Here is a 22932-nt window from a genome sequence, read left to right as displayed (position 1 = left end):
CACACTAATATGGAAAAGAAGCTTTTGTTAAAAATAAATTGTTAATCAGTTAAATTATAAATCATAACTGAGGGCAATATTAACATTTGTTGCAGCTGGTTCTTCCCAACAGGTATGTCAGTGGCCCACATGTTGAATGCCCAGTGCTTTCTCTCAGGCTGACTCCTGCCCTGGATAGGTGAAAAGATCCAAGACTTACCCAAACTCACCTGTTCTGAGTCCCATTCCTTCAGGACATGTAATTATATTATCATATCATTCATTAAGAACTCAGCCTCTAGGCCAGGCACGGTGGCTCACACCTGTAATCCCAGCACTTTGGGAGGCCAAGGCGGACAGATCACCTGAAGTCGGGAGTTTGAGACCAGACTGGCTCACATGGGGAAACCCCATCTCTACTACAAATACAAAAATTAGCTGGGGTTGGTGGCACATGCCTATAGTCCCAGCTACTCAGGAGGCTGAGGCAGGAGAATCGCTTGAGCCCGGGAAGCAAAGATTTACTTCATCTCAAAAAAAAAAAAGAACTCAGTCTAGATCTCTGGTCACTGTACAGCTAAATGACCTTTAGGAAGTTATTCAATCTAAGATTTCAGTAAAATGGTCTGTTGTGGAGATTAAATATGAAAAAAAAGTGAAACTCTTAACAAACTGTGTGACACTTAGTGAGCACTCCATAAATTTTCATTAGTCATAGGAGTAGTAGTCAGAGTGGTGATGTTGTAATAGTTAAAATGTTAACGCTCATGTGTTGTTATATAATATCTCAGTGACTCCTGAGGAAACACAATGGCTTTATGCACGGTGTTCAAACCACTCAGTAGACCCCAGGGGAGGTTGGGCACATCTCTCTAAAGCACGGCAGCTGGAGAGTGTTGACGTAAAGTAAACAGAACAATTTTGTTAAAATCTGTTTTCAATATGGTGCTTGGCATTCACTGAAATAAAAATATCTGCAGCTTAGAGAACAAAGATGTAAAAATCACTGTTCTTTCTGAAAGAAATGACCCCCTAATCGTGGAAGAGTGGCAGGTATGGGGGGAAGTGTCTGGCAAGACTGCTCCCCAAAATCTGACCATAGAGGCAATTGCCTATTCTGTTCCACGTGGTGTCAGGCTGACCTCATGAAGAGAGACAGATTTAATGTCTGCGTCAGAGAAGGAATATTGGTGCTTCCAGCCCAGCAGAGGGAGGTTTTGCTGGCTTCCACCTCAACAAAAGCACTACAAAAAGCCCTAAGAGTCATAACATAAATGTTGGTTATTCTTTGCCTTCATGAGGAAAAATAGAATCATCTGGAAATGGAAGAGAGAAATGTTTTACATTTGAAATGTTTCCAAACTGGTGTTCTTTATTTCATTTTAGGGAACAACTGTGGCTTTTCCATCTTCATTTGATAATTACTTCCTTTGCAAACATCAAACGAATTTTTTCATATGTGGAAGATGGTGCAAGAATGATAGCACCCAAAATAATCCTTGCTGTTCTCACATAGCATATGCTCTTTTGATATTTTTAGCATATTGTAGTTGACAAATGAATACTAATCACTGATTTCTCTTCACTCTTTTTCCCTTTCAGGCCCTTGAGGGAAAGCTACTTGATCAAACATCCTATAGTCACAAATTTGAAATCGTGCTTCAGAATCCCAGCACATAGTAAAAGACAACACAGATAATTATACCTGTCAAGAAGCTGTGAACACATGGTGTATAAATTCTTTACCAAGGCAACTCGACACCTTCTTTCTCTGGGCTTGAACCGCCACTGCTCACGTGGGCTTTACATACATTGACCTTCCATTCACGGCAGTGGGAATTCTCAGTGTGCAGAGGGAGAGGTTTTCTAGTCTGCAAACTGAAACAGTGTAAGAAGAATAAAGTCTGTGACTTTTAAATAAATCACCAGGGCCAAGATTGAGTGAATCTTGGGTCCATAGCTTTTCCAGATATTAGCAAACCCCTCATTAGGCTATAATTCAAACTGCATCAGTTCAAAGGGTGTTGCCACGTAACAGAAACCTACACATTGCCCCTTACCCTGACCTGCTCCACAATCCATAGTGCTGAGTTGTCTGAATTGGAATTCCAGTTTATTGCAAGTTCAACCTCTGTTTTCCTCTTGAAAATCGCAAGGTATCATAGTATATTTATATTTTCTTCAGGTTCTAGAAGCAGTCGGATTTTTATTTTGTTTCCACGAATTTTATTATGCATTAATAGAATGGACCAATTTTAGCTCAACTTTCAGTTTGTTAGAAGCAAGGGTAGGAACTCTAGCACTGTAGTTTTTGATCTAATTATTGCTTGTATCTATTATTATTAATTCCAACAGAATATAATGTATATTTATTCTACAAAATATATATTATCAGAGTGCATTCGTTACAACTTAGGTTCTTTTCTTACCAAGTGTTAAGAATCTAGTAAGAGAATACTAGCAAAGGACCTAGCCCCGTGAACAGATTCTCATATGTTATATACATAACCCCACTCTCAATATTTTTTGTTGAGTTTTATACTTTTTGATTGATAAACATTGAAGAAATCTAAACTCTACTGACACTGATGTGCTGTCATGGAAGCCTATTTCGTATTTTAAAACTTAGCAAAACTAAATTATATGTGCATATATATTCAAATATTTATGTCACACAAAGTTTAGGTCAATTTCCCCAAATATAAACTAGATATTTTTGGCACTCTAACATAAACAAATATTATTTCTCTTATAATTGGGCAGATGGAAACCAGTGATATCAATATTGTGAATGGCAGATGCTGCTTCCTCTATAGAGAAAAAAAAAAAAAAAAACCACCTACTTTGTTAATATATTCCCATAGGTAAATAGACAGTGAGATACCATCTTTCAGAAAATATCATTCCCTAGAAAATAATCTGTTAGAACTACCTTTACAGGTCATAATTTTTGGTTTATGGTAAATCTAGGCACCTAAGTCTGATCTTTATGAAATAAATAGGAAGCAATAATTATTTAAGCATTTGAATACCTTAAGCACAGAAATGTATCTGAGAAAAGGATAATTGCTTAGTTGAAGTATTCAAAATAGATCAGGAAACCAGAGACAAATATTTGAATATTCCTTATTCTCAAATACAGAAATTGATTCCCCAAGATACAATACAATTGGACACTTCAGATAATCCCCCAAAATAGAAATGTATGAAGCTCAGTTTAGACTGTCTTCTTGTAAATAAAACAAAACCAATCAAAACTACCCAGCACATTTTATTATGCCCTGTTGGGTGATAGTATTGTCAATACCAGGTTTTCCCTGCTCTTCACAATGCATCCCTCACCAGAGGAAAAACAGCAAGGAAACTAGGACGTTCGCTAATTTCAACAATGCCCCGCTGTGGTAACAGATTCCCATCCTTGAATACATATCATTTTTTACTAGAGACAACGGGGGTGGTGGGGTGGGGTCAGTGAGGACCCTGAATGTTATGTAAAATAGATTTACAAAATAGACAAGCATGATAAAAGGGAATGAATGGAGACGATGTATTATTCAGTTTGAAAGAGATAGTTCACATTTTTATAAGAAAAATTTAATAAAACATATATTTTAGTTATCATTTAACAAAGATATATTAAAGCTATTCAGGCAATGCCACAGGATTCTCATAAAGGGAAATCAATGAACCCTTGCCATGAGAAAATGGTCATTTCAACACATTTCAATACATTGTATAAATTTGGAGCTTAAGGTGAGTGAGTATGTTTTCACTTAGTCATAAGTGTTTGTTCAATATTAAAGTTATCATATGGTTTCACATCAATACAAATATTGTCACAGTGTTACAGAAACAACTATCAAGTGGTAAGATAGCTTACATTTGTGTTTTCTAGAAGCCTTTGTATTTACACTTCATTTGCTTAATGCTAAGTGTTGATAAAGGTATGCCAGATTGTTTGTCAAAGTAAAGAGGCAATCCATCACACCTAGGACTTCTAAGGACAGATTATACTTCAGAGTGGTCTCATATACAAATGACCATTTTCCTTCAGTAAAATCTTATTGGTTGAAATGTAAGCCTTTTCCTAAAGCTTTAATCAGAAGTAGCGATCACTAAGACTTAAGCCACTTGTGGTTCTCCTAAGTTTCACTGAAACCAGAAGAAGAGGGAAAAAATTACCACAACTTGTGTTATACTAATTATCTTCATTATTAATGATCATATTAGAGCCACTGACATGTCCCAGATTATATTAAACTAAAAACCTGCATTGCTCTGACATGAAGCTCAATTCAATGTAATAAACAAATTAGGTATTAAAAGTCAAAAATAAAAAAAAAACTGCTACGATATCACCAGAAATCCTGGTGAAATTTAATTTTTTCCCTTTTTTAGGTCAGTGGTCAGTGGGATAGATTTTTCTAAACTTTTTCCTGCTATGATTTTGAAGACAAATACATGGAGTATAGTTCAGTAAAAGAGAGCTTTCAAGCCTTTTCACTGTAGCATTTGCATTTTGATTCTGTTGTCATTTGAAACAGAACATCTGCAGGGAGATAATGAGCTTAAGTTACAATTGACTTTGGAAAGAATAACAGACTTGTGTTTCCTCAATCATGTAGTCAATAGGGAATTCTCCAGTTATGTGAACAATCACAATCTTTTAAGACAATACTTAGATCTAAATGCAAAATCTAGCATGCATAGGCTTTTTAAGGATTTTAGGCTCTCTCCAAAGAACTTGGCTCGAGATGGATTACACAATTTACAAATGCAGTTTTCAACTGTGACATCAAACTGATCTTATCTCATTTCCTGTTACTCAACTGTGCCTGTAGGACTCCAAGAGGTGAAATATTTTGTCTACATTATTTTAAACATCTATAGATATGTGTGGATGTGTGAATAATGCCAGAATTTCTCATCTTTTAGCTAGTTTGTTTTTATCATACAGACACAGCCTGTTCATAAGACCAGCTTTAGACAACATAGAACTCAATGCTCTGAAGATTCAGGGAGGCCAACACGGAAAAGATCTTCCAAAATACGGGGTGACCTGACCCATCTCATCCCTCTCTAGCTGGAAACCTCTATAGCGAAAGGGCTGTGACTGCCTTGACCTCTGTCTGGCACAACTCAGTATTTGTTGGATGAATAAATGACTGAATTAATGAATAGACAAAAAATGGATTTTACCTTCTGAAAATCTCACAGATTTTACCAGCTTATATTATACTGATTGTCACTATGATTTCTAAATTTCATGGTTGGAACCATAACTGAGTCTTTATAAAAACTTTTTAGATGTATTAATTTGGAATTTCATTAATTAAAGACTTCAAAGATTTGAGGACATTTGAACAGTGGATAAGGAACAATGTTTGGGGATACAGAGTTTTTACACTGAATTGAACCCAACCTTTCTAGTTCTTTATATAAGCTTTCTGAATTTTCTGGCAGGAATGACTCAAACATAAAGCCCCATTTTTAAATTTTATAAAAGATGTTGTCATTTTTATATAAAAAGATCATTACGCATATTATCCCTTTGATATTTATTAACAACCGTTCTCTAAGAAATTCATAATAATTGGAGACACCATCCCTAAATCTCTTCCTACTTTCAAAAGATCACTTATCCTTTCATATTTGATTCCTAGAATATACTAAGCTGAAGTTTAATCACACACTTATTCAGATGTTTCCCTGTGTTTATTCATTTAACAAATATGTATTGTGTACCTAGTGCATGCTAGGTTCTGGAAATGCAACAGCAAACAAAACAGACACAATCCCTTGTGGAGTTTACTGTGAGAAACTCTCCCACATTTACCCTAGCAATAACTAGAGAGTTTACTGTCCACTGGGTCCTCTTCACACCTGATAGAGAAAATAAAATTCCTCACCCCATGGAAATCATGAAATACTCCCTGCACGGATTTATGTGAGCTTGCTTTTATAAAAACACTGCTCGAAAATGCTGCTTAGTTTATCTATAAACCACAGTTATACCCCGGTGAGGTAGGTAAGTAATTTATTAATAACTAACATTTATGCAGCTCTATTTTCTAGCTACTGTGCTGAGTGCTTTTATGGACTATCTCATTAAATCCCTTCAACAACTCTATTCAGTAGGTTCCATTTTATAGATTAAAAAAACTGAAGCACAGATATATTATGTGACTTGTCCAAGGCCACACAGCTAGCAGGTGGAACCGGGATTTGAACCCACGCAGTCTGACACAAGAGCTCATGTGTCTAATCATTATCTGTGGTTTGGGGGGACACCATTACACTGAAATGAATGAGTCACTAAGTGAGTCACTGTATATAAAATACTTGGAAATTGTAAAGTAATATACAAAAGATATTAATGAAGTATTATTCATGGTAAACAAATCACATCAGTAGCAAATACAGGGTGAGAACTCAATCTTATGTTATAGTTCTTAAGAAGAATATGTGAAGCCAGGAACATGGTTAAAGGTATAGATCAGAAAATTTCTGACATGTGATAAATATTTCAGTGACTTTTCAGATTTATTTCTTGTTAGCCACTGTGTCTATTTGGTGCTACAAAAACTGAAAGAAACAAAATCCCTGATATAAGGGCTTATAACAAATACACAGTTTGGAGATGAACTAAGGATATTTTACATTTATGGGGAAGGATTGGACAATAGTATCATTTTCTCACCACTTGCATGTACATCATGTCTTTCCAATTGTTTTCATTATTTTTCTGAAAAAGCTGCAAAATTGTGCAGTGGTTCAACCTGACCAAAGTGGTATTATGCTGCTGGGAAGTAAAAGTATTAGACACCAAACTGGAAGTATTGTTTTCATTATCAAATGACTTTAAGTTCTTTTAAAGCATGGATGTAAAAGAATTTTTACATACTGAAGACACCTGAATATTGGGATGCTAAATTTTCTTGGGTTTCTCCATTCCTGACCACACAGTGGTGTCATTCTATTGAGGGCTTAGATTCTGTAAAGGAAAAGACAATTTTTTTGTTGTTGTGTTTTTTGTTTTTTGTTTTTTTTTTTGCTTTCTAGTCTCAAACTCAATATAGAACACTTCTGTGACCAAATGTAAAGGTTTCCCTACCCACCCCCGCCCCAACAATTTTCCAAGCAGGTACCAACTGGATATCCTATAATTCAATTTAATTCTGAAACTATTTACTTGAAGATGGTGAAGATTCCACAGATTGAGGGCTCAGTCTCACAACACTTAGCTTACTTAAGATGCCAATTGCAAGTAGTAGGTTGTCACCTGTCCTTTGACTGGCTGGAGACTGAGGTTCCCACAAGCCCTTCCTTGGGTTCAGCTGGGACAGCTCAGAAAACTGAGGAAAACACCTACTTAGTTTACTGGCTTATTATAAAAGATATCATAAAGGGAATTTTTACCCCATTCAAATGATATGGTCATTAGTTACCAGGAACCTATATTCAGGAATGCTTATTAGTGTCCTTTCCATCCTTTAATGAACCTCCTTGAAGACACAAGATTCTAGGATTTTGCTTGCTCGTGAAGTTTTCAGAAACTGCATCAGAATTAAGCAATTAACTGTGGAAATGACTTAAGATAGGCATAAGGACACAATCCACAGGAAATTTGGTTATTTCTGTAGTCTACAATAATTTAACATATTAACCGTAGTTATGAGTGATAGTCTATACCCAGACATATCAGAATTTTAAGAATGCCATACAATTTTGGAACATATATTAATAACATATTTATGAAATACAACTCAAAGAAGGTTAAACATCATTTCTTATTTGATAAGGCTTCCCATGTAATTTAACACATCAAATAATTCTATTTCTCTCGCCTTTGGATGCTGCAGGTCCTTCTCTAGCATCCTAACTTTAGGGGTCAAAAAAAAAAAGACTTAATTATGAAGATGAAATTTGATTTTAGGAAACCTGTCAAATATGTGTTTTAAAACACTTAACCAAAATAGAATCACAGGTCACTGTAAAATAATGATCATTCATGTAGCCGAAATAGTAATTTAAAGATTTTCAAAAAAGCAAAAACTTTTATACTTTGAAAGAAGACCCGGTTTTCCAGACAATCAAAATACCTGAGAGATACACCATGAGATGGAATATGTCTCTCTCTCTTATCACTGTTTCTTATTTTTTGCTTTTTACTCAAAAGGTGAACAAAAACATTTTACTGACATGTTAACACTACATTAAATTTTTGTTCAAAACAGAAAACCAAATTTTACTTTTGGATTAGTGTATTATCAACACTAAAGCTAATTGTAATAAAACCTTTTAAATCTATCAGATCTGTCATCTTTTAGCCACACAAGATTTTCATACACCCTTTTTGTTTTACATTTTCTTGCTCTTCCAAACTCCCTATATTCATTTAGTTTTACCTATTTCGTATTCAATTTGAAATTTTTAAGAAACTTCTACACTAGACAAAATTATTTTTATGTCAACACACATTTTTATGCCTTTACAACTTTCCTCACCAAAAGCATATCTTGCTTTTGTTTATACATTCTGTATAAATAATTGTTTTTTTCATATCCAGTAGTTTTAATTACATATATTAACTACAATTTTAACTCTCAGTAACCTAATTTCTAGCGAAAATATTAGGAAGAGAGGGGCAGTTCCAACATGGCCGAATAGGAACAGCTCCAGTCTACAGCTCCCAGCATGAGCAATGCAGAAGATGGGTGATTTCTGCATTTCCAACTGAGGTACCAGGTTCATCTCACTGGGACCTGTCAGAGAGTGGGTGCAGGACAGTGGGTGCAGCCCACCGAGTGTGAGCCGAAGCTGGGTGAGGCATCACCTCACCATGGAAGCCTAAGGGGTCAGGGAATTCCCTTTCCTAGCCAAGGGAAGCTGTGACAGACGGCACATGGAAAATCAGGTCACTCCCACCCTAATACTGTGCTTTTCCAACAGTCTTAGCAAACGACACACCAGGAGATTATATCCCGTGCCTGGCTTGGAGGGTCCCACGCCCACAGAGCCTCGCTCACTGCTAGCACAACAGTCTTGAGAATTGCAAGGTGGCAGCGAGGCTGGGGGAGGGACACCCGCCATTGCTGAGGCTTGAGTAGTTTAACAAAGGGGCCGGGAAGCTTGAACTGGGTGGAACCCACCACAGCTCAAGGAGGCCTGCCTGCTTCTGTAGACTCCACTTCTGGCAGGGAGGGCATAGCTGAATAAAAGGCAGCAAAAACCTCTGCAGACTTAAATGTCCCTGTCTGACAGCTTTGAAGAGAGTAGTGGTTCTCTCAGCATGGAATTTGAGATCTGAGAATGGACAGACTGCCTCCTCAAGTGGGTCCCTGACCCCCAAGTAGCCTAACTGGGAGGCACCCCCCAGTAGGGGCAGACTGACACCTCACATGGCCAGGTACCCCTCTGAGACAAAGCTTCCAGAGGAATGATCAGGCAGCAACACTTGCTGTTCAGCAATATTCACTGTTCTGCAGCCTCCACTGCTGATACCCAGGCAAACAGTGTCTGGAGTGGACCTCCAGCAAAGTCCAACAGACCTGCAGCTGAGGGTCCTGACTGTTAGAAGGAAAACTAACAAACAGAAAGGACATCCACACCAAAACCCCATCTGTACATCACCATCATCAAAGACCAAAGGCAGATAAAACCACAAAGATGGTGAAAAAACAGAGCAGAAAAGCTGAAAATTCTAAAAATCAGAGTGCCTCTCCCCCTCCAAAGGAACACAGCTCCTCACCAGCAATGGAACAAAGCTGGAAGGAGAATTACTTTGACGAGTTGAGAGAAGAAGGCTTCAGATGATCAAACATCTCTGAGCTAATGGAGGAAGTTTGAACCCATCGCAAAGAAGCTAAAAACCTTGAAAAAAGATTAGATGAATGGCTAACTAGAATAACCAGTGTAGATAAGTCCTTAAATGACCTGATGGAACTGAAAACCATGGCACGAGAACTACGTGATGAATGCACAGGCTTCAGTAGCCGATTCAATCAACTGGAAGAAAAGCTATCAGTGATTGAAGATCGAATGAATGAAATGAAGTGAGAAGAGAAGTTTAGAGAAAAAAAGAGTAAAAAGAAACAAAAATATTAGGAAGAAATTTTGAACTGATTTATATCAGTATTTATAGATAAAAACAAGTTTATAATTTTTAGACAGACATTTTCCTAAATTATTGTTAACAGATCTAAGTATATTTAGCTTTTCTATACCACATAAAAATAATATGTCAAGGTATATGGACTTAAACTCATGCCTGATAACTAATATTTCAGGATTTTACCTTGTTTAAAAATGACTCAGGCATTTTATGACTATTAATTTAACAAAAGTCGACTTTAAAATTTCAAATTCCTGAAAATAATTTTGAAACTATGGCATAAATACCCTACCTAATGTCTTTCCCAGTCACCCTGGGTTCCAAATAGCCATGTGGCACCCAAGAGGACTATGAAAAGCAGGGCCTGAGTCCTGTATTTATATACCAGGTATTGAGGTCAGGGTAAAAGACACAGCCAGGGAGAAAATGCTTGGAGGATGGAACCCCTCACAGAATAGCCAGGAGGCAAAGCTGAGACAAGAAGGGTCCATATTGGGCCTGCCTCTGTCTTGTAGCTGCTGGTCTAGGTACTGAGAACATGTTGCCATGCCTCACCGTGGCCACCTACCCAGACTCTCAAATCCAGAGGTTCAACCAAAAACAAACTTACAGTCAAATCAAGCAAGTACTGAATTATATTTAACTGATAATTTTGAAGCCATTCCTATTTTACCAACAATTTTTAAAACTAGCTTTTTTTCCCAAAATATTATCACATACACATAATGTATATGGACATACAAACACAGACAGAAGCAGATCTTACAGATTTTATAAAGGATTCTCATTTGCCAAACTCTAAGTGGATTTCCCCCCTTCAGCCTATCAATCTTCCAATTAACTGTTTCATTGTTCTAAGCAATTGTTAAGTAGGCAACAAATTGGTGTGTCTAAAGGCACAATTCTTACGTGAAACAAGATTTGTATTTCAAAAGCACAGAGCTAAAACTTTAGGCCTACATATTGTATCATTTGCTCAAACCAAGGAAAAACTGGTGTAAGTAAAAGTTCAGTTAAGTCAAGATGTGAGAAAAGCACCTTAAACAAAGGTGTGACTTGTCATACCTAAAACAATGTTTAAGAGTTTCTAATGTACATAGACAGAGCTCTTACAAATGGAGATTTCCTTTATAGATGTAAATTGCTTTTATGAATGTCTTTCAAGACAGCTGGTTAAGTGCCAGGTGGGTGTATTTTAGTTTGATAGATGGTCTTTTTAATTTAGCTACTCTTTCTTAGCTAAAATTACTGAGTTCAGGGTGGAGTACATTAAGGAATAGGACAAAGAAAGCATTCTCTATACCTGAACTCAGTATGGATAGATCTGAAAAAGAAGCAAACCTACTTTACTGAGTATCTTCCTTTTGTAAAGACTTTATCTAGGATAGCTTTCTTTTCACCTTTGGGATGGAATAGTAACTGCATTAGTCAGGGTTCTCCAGAGGGACAGAACTCATAGAATACGTGTGTGTGCGTGCGTGTGTGTGTGTCTGTGTGTATGAGTGTGTATGAGAGTTTATTAAGTATTAATTCACATGATTACAAGGCCCACAATAGGCCACCTGAGGAGCAAGGAAAGCCAGTTTGAGTCCCCAAAACTGAAGAACTTGTAGTCCAATGTTCAAGGGCAGGAAGGGTCCAGCATGGGAGAAAGATGTAGGCTGGGAGGCTAGGCCAGTCTAGTCTTTTCACTTTTTTTTGTTTGTTTGTTTGTTTGTTGTTTGTTGTTTCTGCCTGCATTATATTCTAGTCATTCTGGCAGCTGATTAAATGGTGCCCACCCAGATTAAGGGTGGGTCTGCCTTTCCCAGCTCACTAACTCAAATGTTAATTTTCTTTGGCAACACCCTCACAGACATACCCAGGATCAATCCAATCAAGTATTAACCATCTCAGTATTAACCATCACAGTAACTAAGCCAAAATGTTAGCAGTTTCCATTTTTCTTATCAATTAGTTGTTTTAGCTTTTTATTTGCCTTTAAGCAAAAGTCTTTTTTTGTTTTTTTGTTTGTTTGTTTGTTTTTTTAATCCTCCATGGATGAGACTAATTAGGGGGCTCTCACTTTCAAATGCACTTCTTAAAGTGCAATGTTGTTCACTTGGAATGTTCCACTCTAATTTTAAACTCTCTTTAGTAAGATTTTGACATTTCTATAACCATTTGCTGCTTCTGGGGCCTAATACTTTTTACGTGTAAATGTAGGCATAGCTAGAAGGTAGACTACTCAGATCTTAAGAAATTAAGGATCCCATTTTTACTCTGAATCTTGGCTTTGACTCTCAGATCTCCTTGATCAATTTAACCATAATTTTTCCATACCCAAATGCCCAGGAAAAATAAACAAAATCTCTGTCAATTTATGAAAGCTGAAGTTTGCATCCCCTATAGTATAACCATTTAATCCTAGTTTCTCTCTGACCCAGTCAGACACCTAAGGCCTCTAACTAGATCCAATTCAGTTAATTAAAAGAGCTAATCTGATTCTGGGCCCAGCCCAATTTATATTGCAACTTCCAACCCAGTTTGGATCAGAAATTTACTCAAACTCAGAAAGCCTCAAAACACAAATCTGTGGGGCTTCAGAATTCAAGGGAGAACTAACCAATAATCCCCAGTTTCTACAAGAAAACAGTGGACACAATGGGCCCAACAGGTACCTTGCTTGGTCACTCAGTGCTCCTGGGGGTCACTGGAAGCTTTTCTTTGGATCCCACTTCTGACACCATCTGTAAAAAGAAAAAAATCCTTAGACAAATCAAATTTGATAGAGTTTAATCGAACAAAGAATATTTCAGGAATTGAGCAGCCTCCCAAGCAAAAGTAGGCGTAGAGAGACTCCAGCACAACTGTGTGATAGAAGGAGATTTAGGAGCAGAACAAGGAAAATGACATGCAGAAAATGGAAGTGAGGTGCAGGAACAGCCAGATTGTATACAGCTCAGCATTTACCCTATTTGAACATGGTTTTAATAGATGGAACTTGATGATTGCCGTAAGAGTAGGTTACAGTGTGGTTACATGTCGATTTAGGTTAGGTTACAGTTCACTGTGTATGCAGAAATCTTTAGGCTGAATTTTAAATATATAAGGAGGCAGCTTTAGGCTACACTTAACAACTAGCACAGCTCTGTGGTACAAGATATCTACCATGACTACATCAGATTATGACCCACCAATTTCAAAGTATTTGCTTAGAATGTGGGGGTGGGGGTGTGTGTGTGTGTATGATGAGGGGATGAGGGACTGGGCAAAGTTCAGTGATAAGCTAACATGCTAACTAACATTAGGGAGTAGTATGGTTTGAAATGTGTGTTTCTCTACTAAATGACACTGCTTTTCTAGCCTTATTAATCTTGCAGTCCAAATTGACCACTATCTATTCCTGGAAACTGTCCTAAACTTTCTTTCTTCTTAGATTTTGATTATTCCTGAAACAGCTCTTTGATTCCTCAGAAAAAAATCCCCAACATAAAAGGCCCATTTCAAATAGCTTCTCTTCTAAGAAGATTTTTCTAATTTTTTTCAAACCTTACGTTATCTATTCCATCATCAAACCCCACTTGTGATATTTGTTATTTGTAACCCCTCTTTAGCATTTTTCTTAGCTTGTCTTGTAGTGGACACATTTGTGTCTTTGTCAGTCATTTTAATTTCTTCCGTAGTAATTACCTACCAAGTGGGTGCTTAATGTTACTTAAAAGGAATTTTCTTTCACCTATCAACTTTATAGACTGGCTGCTGGATTATTTTGGGTCTATCTCAGTTCTCTATAGCTCACTCACAAAGTTCATCTGGCTTGAGAACTCAATACCACACACTTTTAAAAAAGAAAAGAGCCTTAATTATTATTATTCTTATTATTATTTTACAAAGAGGAGATAAAGAATGTAAAGATAAAAGTGGTCATCCTTATCTCTTATTCCCTGGTTGTTCTGATCTTATTCTTATCCTCAGGATGAATGTAGAGGTTAATGTAAATATTAACCATATTAATATTAAATACTCAATCCCCCCACCAAATGACTTTACTATAGATACATATTTGGTTGCTTATTCCATGGGAGAATTCCATGGTGTGAAGTGAGTTTTAAATTAGCAAGGTGGGCACAATAATACCACTTCCATATGCCTAAGTCTGTATTATTGGTCCTGCCTATTGCCACTGCCCATCACAACACAAGCCCCACTTACACTACATTAGTTTTCCTCTGTCCCTAAGCCATCATATTAGGGACAGGAGATTGTGAGACTAATTACTGTTGTCTCAGCTACAGCCTATCAAGGAAGATAAAAAGTGATCATCGAAATCAAAACATTTCTTCAGCTTTAGCCCACATTGCGTTCATCTGTGTTGCTAACACAAAGTTTTATCTGAGTTTTAACCTTTATATACCATACATATTCAACAACTAACTTAAACATTGTATTAATTTGCTCCTTCTCCCACCTCCCCCACACCAAGGATAGAAAACATAATATCTTGAAGGAAAATTCTCATACATGAGAACTAATACCTAATTTTTTCATCCTTTAAGTTATAGTGATTACAATCACAAATTCAAGAACTATCCCACACAAACAACATAATTCCGAAGAGTTTAATTGCTACCTGTTCCATGAATCTTTTCTTCCTGTGAGTTTTTGTTTATTAGCTGTATTTTCGTACATAATAGGGTTGTAAGAGTGAGAGGCTGACTGGTTACTACAGAGAAGGGGACCCATAGAAGGTCTAGACCTGGATTTTTGTAACACAATACAGCGTCTAGTTCTCAGCTTTGCAGATCCAGCTTTTCTGATTTTTTTTTTTTCTGGGAAACCCAAAGAGACAGTCTCATTTAGCACTAAGTTTTTCAGAATAATTATTACTAGCACCCCTTTTGCTCTCAGAAGTGTCCCAATATAGACAACACATTATGTGGTCAACATATCTATAGGTGATCTAGCACTGGAGAATCGTTCATATTAGCCTGCCTCAGTTCACAAGATGCTTAGGATTCTTTTCTTTTTGCAGTTAACCAAAACACAACTCACTTGAGCTTGACAAGAAAAAAAAAAAAAAAGAAGAGAGAATCAATTACTTCCAAAGCAGGACAGATCCAGGTCTCAGTATCTCAGTGTTGACAGAATTCTCACCTCTTCCTACCCCTCTGTCTTCCTCGGTGCTGCTTGTCTCTCCTCTTTTTGATCGTAGCTCTTGTTCTCTCCCACTGCAGTCATTTTCTCTCCTTTGGATGTTCCTCTCCTAGTCTCTATTCCATTCTTATAGTTCTTCATCTAAAAGAAAAACCAGGCCGGGCGCGGTGGCTCAAGTCTGTAATCCCAGCACTTTGGGAGGCCGAGACGGGCAGATCACGAGGTCAGGAGATCGAGACCATCCTGGCGAACACGGTGAAACCCCGTCTCTACTAAAAAATACAAAAAACTAGCCGGGCGAGGTGGCGGGCGTCTGTAATCCCAGCTACTCGGGAGGCTGAGGCAGGAGAATGGCGTAAACCCGGGAGGCGGAGCTTGCAGTGAGCTGAGATCCGGCCACTGCACTCCAGCCCGGGCAACAGAGCGAGACTCCGTCTCAAAAAAAAAAAAAAAAGAAAGAAAAACCAGACTCTTTCCCTCAGACTATCTTACAGGTAGTCTCTGAATGACTTGGGTCTGGTGCTCACTTCTTAAGGAGATTATTACAGGAAATGGTAGCATGACTGGCCAGGTCTGGGATATATCCTTGTACCTCCTGGATGTTCACTTACTAGCTGTAGGAAAAGCAAGATGAGTAGGACACTAACACCTCTAATAGAAAACAAGTTAAGAAAAAAACTAAAAAGGGACACAAATATCAAAATGGGGTTCAATTATAGGGGAGATAACGCATCACTTGAGGAAATTAGAAAAATCTTGGAAGAGATGCCAATTGAAATAGATGCTAAAAGTTGAGTGAGATTTGACAGTACGAAAGGAGTCTGAAATAGCACTGAGATAGACATTGACAAGAGGAAGATTGCTCTCCAAAAGTTTGGCTTAAAATAAGAATCATTTATTTTGTTATTCATCCTGAAAGTCACAAAATTAGGCTGAGATCAGCTGGGCTGTTCTGGGCTTGACTGGCTGGGCTTCCTCATGTGATTGTAATCAATTACCCATCAGCTGAGCAGCTCTGTTTCTGGGGTTGGCTGACTTCCAATTGAAGTGACTCAGCTTTCTTCCCCATGGTCTATTACCCTCAGTAGGCTAGTTTGGGCTTGTTCTCATAATAGAGGAAAAAATCTCAAGAGAGACCAAAAGTCCACAAGACCTTCTGAGAGTTAAGCTCAGACTGGTAAAATATCATTTCTATCACATTTTATTGGCTAAACCAAGTCACAAGTCCAGCCCAGAGTCAGCAATTGGGGGAAAAGTCTCTACGTCTTGATCATTGTAAAAGGTATTTATACACAGAAGAACAGGAAATTGGGCCACTTTTGCAATCTACAGCAGTATTTTACTGAAATAAGATAATTAGAAAAGTATTTTAGGTAGACAAAGCTATACTTAACAGCTAACATTTATCGAGTTGTTGTATTTTTTTTCTCTAATTTTATTTTTATCCTGACCTTTATCTTTTGTCAGAATACTTCTTTATTTTGTCTTACAGCTTAATGCTAAAGTGTCTGACCCATGACCAGGTGTTCTTCTCACAGGAAACTTGTTTATACTGGCAGATGCCCTTGTGACTCTCAGACCTGTGAATAGTTTATTCCTAGCAAGATAGCCACTCTGTAGGAGAGCCCTGACTGGGAAAAAAGGTTAGGTTCGGGTGTTTTGGCCATGTGAGATGCAGAAGAGGCACCACAACAAAACACATGGTATATTAGTCCGTTTTCACACTGCTAATAAAGACATACCCGAGACTGGGTAACTTATACAGGATAGATGTTTAATGGACTCACAGTTCCACATGGATGGGAGCCCTCACAATCATGGAGGAAGGCAAGGAGGAACAAGTCATACCTTACATGGATGGCAGCAGGCAAAGAGAGAGCTTGTGCAGGGAAACTCCCCTTTTTAAAAACCATCAGATCTCGTAAGACTTATTCACTATCACGAGAACAGCACAGGAAAAATCCACCCCCAAGATTCAATTACCTCCCACTGGGTCCCTCCCACCACATGTGGGAATTGTAGGAGCTACAAGTCAAGATGAAATTTGGATAGGGACAGAGCCAAACCATATCACATGGAATAATAGAAGCAGTTTTGTTACTTACATATACCCTAGAGAGAAGAGCGCAGCACACTTTTCAGGACCAACAGGAAGGAGAGAGTCCAGGACACACACACTCAACTGTCAAGTGGGGAGCAAGAGAGAGAGAGAGAGAGTGTGAGAGACCTGAGAGTCAAAGCCTTTATTGGGGTCCAGGTCATTTCCTAGGTGGATTTCTGGTGGGGAGTTATAACTAGTGGGTTTAAGAGCAAGTGGGCAAGAGTTTGATGCAGACCTCCAGTGACTGAGAGGTGGCCTCTGTGGACTACCTACAAAGTATATGCTGCATGTGGGAGTGGGTGGAGCAAGTAAAGTAGGTTGAATGTAACTAACTCATAGGGAAGTAGTCACCAGGAGGCAGTTAATGAGACAGATATCTGAATGAAACACCTTGAAAAACTGAAAACTCTGTCAAGAGTGACTAAGCTCTGCCTCTTGTATGAGAAAGTCAAACCTATTGACTCATTGAATATGGAAAGTTAAACCATTTATATTCAAAATGGATGTTGAAGCAACATACAATGATAAGAATTCAGTATATTTGTACTTACTATGCGTCAAGTACTGTTTTAAGAACTTCACATATATTAACAGATTTTAATTATTGTGACATCCTTTATTTCAGAGAAACAGACTACTTGCATATGAAAGTCTAGGCAGGGCTTACTAATAGTAAAGGAAACCTAGCTGGGTACAAACTTAGGAATTCCCTGCATCCTGGGCTGTTGCTTCTCATTAGAAGTTAAGTTACCCAGCATAGTCACTGCTTGGGTTCCCAGCTGCCTATGAACAATATGACAACTAATAGGATAGTTTTAACTTTTTTCTTTCAATCCAAATGCAATCTACTGAGGCAAATATAATATGATATTATATGTTATAAGATCTCATGTTCATATATGAGAGTAATATGTTTTTATTGAGCCAGAATTATAGCTAAGATTTGAAGACAAAATAGAAATTAACCATGTATTCCCATACTCTAAAGAAAGCCATTGTATTAGTCCATTCTCACTCTGCTAGAAAGAAATACTTGAGACTGGGTAATTGCCAAAGGGAAGAGGTTTAGTTGACTCATAGTTACACATTGCTGGGGAGGCCTCAGGAAACTTACAATCATGGCAGAAGGCAAAGGAGAAGCAGGCACCTTCTTCACAGGGCAGCAGGGCAGAATAAGTATGTGCAGGGGAAATGCCAGATGCTTATAAAACCATCAGATCTCACAAGAACTCACTCACTATCATGAGAACAGCGTGGAAGAAACTACCCCCATGATCCAATTACCTCCACCTGGACCTGTCCTTGACAAGTACGGATTATGGGGATTACAATTTGAGGTAAGATTTTGGTGGAGACACAGAATCAAGCCATATCATCCCTATACTATCTAAAAATAATAGCATTGGGCTCATTCAATTCAAAGCACCATCCCTCTTCCATATATCAGATCAACAGAGAAATAAATGTGTAAGAAATGATGTTTTTGGGAGAGGTTTTTCTATCTCCACCTTCACTCTTGTCCAGCCCAAGTCATGTGAAGGAGAGGAGCTTAAAGATAAACTATCAGAAAAATTTAGTGGGGTTAACACTGGATCACCCAGATTCATAAAGCAAATATTACTAGCTCTAAAGAGAGAGAGAGACTGGAATATAATTAGAGTGGGGAAACTACAGTACATCACTCTCAGCATTAGCGTTAGCATCTAGACAGAAAATCAACAAAGATACATTGGATTTAAACTGAACTTCAGACCAAATGGACCTAACAGATGTTTATAGAACATTCTATCCAACAACTGAAGAATATACATTCTTTTCTTTGGCACATGGAACGTTCTCCAGGATAGACCATATGTTAGGCTACAAAATCAGTCTCAACAAATTTTAAAAATTAAAATCATATCAAGTAACTTCGCAGACTACAATGGAATAAAACCAGAAATTAATACTAAGAGGAACTCTGGAAAGTATACACATATATGAAAATTAAGCAACATACTTTTGAATGACAATTGGGTCAATAAAGAAATTAAGATGGAAATCAAAAAATTTCTTGAGACAAATAAAAATGGAAACACAACATACCAGAACCTGTGTGATACAGTAAAAGAGGTGCTAGGAGGAAAGTTTATAACAATAAATGCCTACATCAAAAAAGCAGAAAGATTACAAATTAACAATCTAACAATGCACCTCAAGGAGTTAGAAACAGAAGATGTAACCAGGCTGGGCACAATCGCTCACACCTGTAATCCTAGAACTTTGGGAGGCCAAGGTGGGTAGATCATGAGGTCAGGAGTTCAAGACCCAGCCTGGCCAACATAGTGAAACCCTGTCTCTACTAAGAATACAAAAAATTAGCTGGGCGTGGTGGCAGGCCCCTGTAATTCCAGCTATTCGGGAGGCTGAGGCAGGAGAATCACATGAACCTGGGAGGCAGAGGTTGCAGTTAGCCAACATTGCACCACTGCACTCCAGCCTGAGCAACAGTGTGAGACTATGTCTCAAGAAAAAAAAAAGAGAAAAGAAAAGAACTGACCAAACCCCAAATTATCAGAAGAAAAGAAGTAACACAGATCAGAACAGACATAAGTGAAATAGAGGCTTAAAAAATGCAAAGGATCAGTGGAATGAAAAGTTAGTTCATTGAAAAGATTAACAAAACTGAAAAACTGCTAGTCAAACTAAACAAGAAAAGAAGAGAAAACTCCCCAATAAACAAATCAGAAATGGAAAAGGAGGCATTACAACAGATACCACAGATACATGAGAGGTCATCAGAGAGTATTATGAATAACTATATTCTGACAAACTAGAAAACATATGGGAAATGGATAAGTTCCGGGAAACATACAACCCACCAATACTGAATCAGAAAGAAAAAGAAAACCCAAACAGATCAATAACAAGTACTGAGACTGAATCAGTAATAAAAAGTCTCCCAATAAAGAAATGCCCAGGTCCAGTTGGATTACAGCTGAATTCTACCCAACCTCCAAAGACAAACTAATATCAATTCTCCTGAAACTATTACAAAAAAATCGAAGAGAAGGAAATTCTCCCTAACTTGTTCTTTGAGGCCAGCAATACCCTGATCCCCAAATCAGACAAGGACACAACCAAAAAAAAAAGAAAACTACAGGCTACTATCCCTGATGAACATAAAGGCAAAAATTCTCAACAAAGTACTAGGAAACCAAACCCAACAGCACATCAAAAATATAATATACACAATTAGTTGGGATTTATAACAGGATAGTATAAAATATGCAAATAAGTAAATGTGATGCATCATATGATCATCTCAATAGATGCAGAAAAAAGATTTTATAAAATTTAACGTTTCTTCATGATAAAAGTTCTCACCAGTTGTCACACTTGTTCTCAGCCTCCCAAAGTACTGGGATTCTACTTTTAGTTTTTAAATTTATTTAAAACTTCAGTTTTAAATCTCTTTAAAAATTCTATTTTTAATTTTTAAATTTATTTAAAACTTCAGTTTTAAATTTCTTTAAGAATTAAAAGTAGAATCCCAGCACTTTGGGAGGCTGAGAAAGGTAGATTGTTTAAACTGAGAAGTTCAAGACCAATTCAAGAAACCCCATTCCTAAAAAAGTACAAAAAAAAAAAAGTAGCTTGTTATGGCAGTGCATGCCTATAGTTCCAGCTACTCAGGAGGCTGAGGTGGGAGGATTGTTTGAGCAGAGAGATAGAGGTTGCAGTGAGTTGTGATCACATCACCACATTCCAGCCTAGTTGACAAAATTAGACCCTATCAAAACAAAAACCAAAACCAACCAACCAAACAAACAAAAACCTCTCACAAACTATACGTAGAAGGAACATACCTCAAATAATAAAGTTTATATAGAACATCCCATCCTACCAACTGGAGAATCATTGAAATCCTTTTCTCTAAGAACTGCTACAAGATAAGGGTGTCCACTTTCACCACTCCTATTCAACAAAGTACTGGAAGGCCTAACCAGCACTATCAGGCAAGAGGAAGAAATAGAAGGCATCTAAATTGTAAAAAAGGAAGTCTAAATGTCCCTCTCCAATTTTACATCTAGAAAAACTTTTATAGACCCCACCAAAATGTCTTAGATTTAATAAATGAGTTCAACAATGTTGCAGGACACAAAACCAGTAGTGTTTCTATATACCAATAATGATCTAGCCGAGAAAGAAATCAAGAAAGCAATCCCATTTACAATAGCTACCAAAAAAAAAAAAAAAAGTACCCAGAAATAAATTTAACCAAGGAGATGAAATATCTCTACAGGAAAAACTACAAAATACTGATAAAAAAATAAATAAATAAAGATGACACGAACAAATGGAAAAACATCCAATGCTCATAGATCAGAAGAATTAATATTGTTAAAATGACCATATTGCCAAAGCAATCTACAGATTCAGTGCAATCCCTATCAAGATAACAAGGTCATTCTTCACAGAATTAGAAAACACAATTCTAAAATTCACTTGAAACCAAGAAAGAGCCTGAATAGTAAAGACAATCCTGGGCAAAAACAACAAAGCTGGAGGCATCATACATTACCTGACTTCAAAATATATTACAAGTCTAGAGTAACAAAAACAGTATGATGCTAGTGTAACAATAGACACATTGACCAATGGAACAGAACAGATAACCCAGAAATAAAGCCCATATTTACAGTCAATTGATCTTTGACAAAGCTGACCAGAACTTATTTTTGGGTAAAGGCACCCTCTTCAATATATTCTGCTGGGAAAATTGGCAGAAGAATGAAAATTGACCCCATCTCTTACCATATAAAAAATTCAACTTGGCCATGCGCAGTAGCTCACACCTGTAATCCCAGCACTTTGGGAGGCTGAGATGGGTGGATCATGAGGTCAGGAGTTCGAGACCAGCCTGGCCAGCAGGCTGAAACCCCGTCTGTAGTGAAAATACAAAAAAATAGCCAGTCATGGTAGTGCACACCTGTAGTCACAACTACTCGGGAAGCTGAGGTGAGAGAATCACTTGAACCTAGGAGGCGTAGGCTTCAGTAAGCTGAGATTGCACCATTGCACTCCAGCCTGGGTGAGAGAGCAAAACTTTGTCAAAAAAAAAAAAAAAAAAAAGTCGACTCAAAATGTTCTAATGACTTATGTGTAAGACCTGAAACTATAAAATATTAGAAGAAAATCTAGGAAGAACTCATAGACAAGGCAACAAAAGGAAAATAAATAAATGGGACTTAATCAAACTAAAAAGATTCTGCACAGCAAAAGAAATAATCAACACAGTGAAGAGACACTCTGTTGAATGGAAGAAAAATTTGCAAATTGTTCATCTGACAGGGAATAATGTCCAGAATATAAAAGGAACTCGAACAACTCACGACAAAAACAACAAACAATCCCATTAAAAAGTGGGCAAAATGCATGAATAGATACCTATCCAAAGAAGACATACATACAGCCAACATGTACATGAAAAAATAATCAAGATGGCAATCCCATTTTCAATAGCTAGGAATAATTTACAAGATTAATCATCAGAGAATTGTACATCAGCATCACAAGGAGATATAATCTTACACCAGTCAGAATGGCTTTATTAAAAAGA

At 37.4% G+C, this 22932-nt stretch overlaps 1 protein-coding gene across 2 annotated transcripts in view; it reads left to right on the top strand.

Annotated features, from left to right (window-relative positions):
- The window catches only part of LIN7A (lin-7 homolog A, crumbs cell polarity complex component), a 151356-nt gene extending 144547 nt beyond the window's left edge, over positions 1 to 6809 (top strand). For both annotated transcript variants that reach the window (XM_001087299.5, XM_028829755.2), the window contains one exon: positions 1582 to 6809. The gene's annotated coding sequence lies outside the window, so the exon portion shown is untranslated. The remainder of the gene's footprint in view (positions 1 to 1581) is intronic.
- The last annotated feature ends 16123 nt before the right edge of the window (positions 6810 to 22932 follow it).

This window comes from Macaca mulatta, chromosome 11 (genome assembly GCF_049350105.2).
Source record: "Macaca mulatta isolate MMU2019108-1 chromosome 11, T2T-MMU8v2.0, whole genome shotgun sequence".
Lineage (NCBI taxonomy): Eukaryota > Metazoa > Chordata > Mammalia > Primates > Cercopithecidae > Macaca > Macaca mulatta.
The sequence above is the reverse complement of the archived record's forward strand: the minus strand, read 5'-3'. Positions and strand labels throughout refer to the sequence as shown.